The sequence below is a fragment of the Grampus griseus genome, assembly GCF_964374135.1.
Source record: "Grampus griseus genome assembly, chromosome: 15".
Classification (NCBI taxonomy): domain Eukaryota; kingdom Metazoa; phylum Chordata; class Mammalia; order Artiodactyla; family Delphinidae; genus Grampus; species Grampus griseus.
Genome location: NC_139009.1, coordinates 78,849,618 through 78,851,314, shown reverse-complemented (window position 1 = coordinate 78,851,314; position 1,697 = coordinate 78,849,618).

Below are 1,697 nucleotides of genomic sequence, written 5' to 3'. Positions count from 1 at the left end.
GAGTGCAGCTGGCAGGACCCTGCCTCCCAATGCCCGTGGCCCCAGTGCCCAGCACGGGCTTGAGGCTCAGGACAAGGTGTGGGATTGAGGCAGGAGATAGATGGGCCCCAGGCTGAGCTCCAAAATGGCAGGAGTGAGAGAGGAGCTGAGCCCCGCCCAGATAAGAGATAGAGACCACATATTCCTTGTTCTTGAGGTCAAGGAGACCTTCCCAACGATACGTGCTCAGGAGGTCCCAAAGGGAGTGATGTCAACCTAGCTATACTCCTCTTTGCTAGAATCCATCTTGGCTAAGAGATGCATGCGCACGCATGGGAGGACCCTGAGATAAACCAAATATGGACACAGAACCAGGCAAAGCAAGATAATTGGCCAAAGGAAACCTGGAACAAATGCCCCATGTAAGTGATTCAAACTACCCTGAGGGCGCAACTCTCTCTCTCTGAGTCCACCCCTGTGTCTATCCACACGTACTCTTTTTCTTCCTAATAAACACTTTACTTGTTTTGCTACTTTCTCTCTTTGTGGGAATTCATTTCTGCAAAGCCAAAGGGCCAGGGGCCTTGTCACTGGCCATCGTGGCCTCGAGGCTAGGATTCAGCGTTCTCGCCGCCTCGGCCTGACTTCAAGCTCTGGCTGGGGAACCGAAACCCTGCTTTAAGCCGCTGCAGGCTGAGGCCACCTGAGATCAGGGTGTCTTACTCTGAGCTCCCCTGAAGCCCACCCTGAGGCAAGGATGTCGGTGCAGGATCCAGGGAGCCCCATGGGAAAGCAGGGGCTCCCTGGGTCCTGCTGGGTGAGGGCCACCCAGCAAAGCCCAGCCTGGCTAGGCCCAGGGGGTGCGTCCCTCTGCTGGGGGCTCTGAGGAGTCTGGTAGGCTGCCTCGGGTCTTCCCCACAGAAGATGAGAGCTGGGGAGAGTCCTAGAGAGAGAGGACAGCCGTCCTGAAGGAAGGAAGGTGGCCGGGAGCTGCAGCAGCTGCAGGTGAACTAGGGGGTGCCGGGGCTCAGGGCTGGGTCCACAGTGTGTGTCCAGTGGGTGGGGGGCCTTGCAATGTGATGGGAGGACAGGACAGCACCCCATGAAGGAGAGCAGGGACATGAGGGAGAGGGCTGGGTAAGGGGTCTTCTCCTGCCCCCCAGGCCTCTGCACCCCACAGCCCTGGCCAGGGCATCCCTGACTTTGCTTAAGCTGCATGAGTTTGGTTTCTGGAACTTGCACCCAAACTATTCTTACTGAAGTGGAAATGACACTACAAACCAGAGCCCTGGAGACAGTCTCAGTGTCCCTGTGTAGCTGCCCTAGAAGCAGGGCCGGGTGGGCTGGGCCGGAAAACCCTCCATGGGGCGCTTTCTGTGTAATTGCTGTTGGGACCTGTCACATGGTGGCCCGTTCCAGTGCGGACACCACGAAACCGACCAACTCCAGGCTTTTGACTGTACAAATGACTTCTACTTGGATGTGGTTACTCAGTAAATACTTAACAATGACCATCTCAGATAGCCACCAGGCAAGAACGTGAGAGATGAACGGTGGCTTTTCAAGCTATGGGGGCGATTAGGAAGTGAGCAGGGAATGAAGCCAGAGTTTTCTCTCCGGTGACTTCCCCTCCTGCCTCCCCCTCCCCTTCAGGAGCAGAAAAGAGTCAATACAAAACTGTAAGCCCTAGAATAGGCTAAGACAAGTCCCTTCCACAT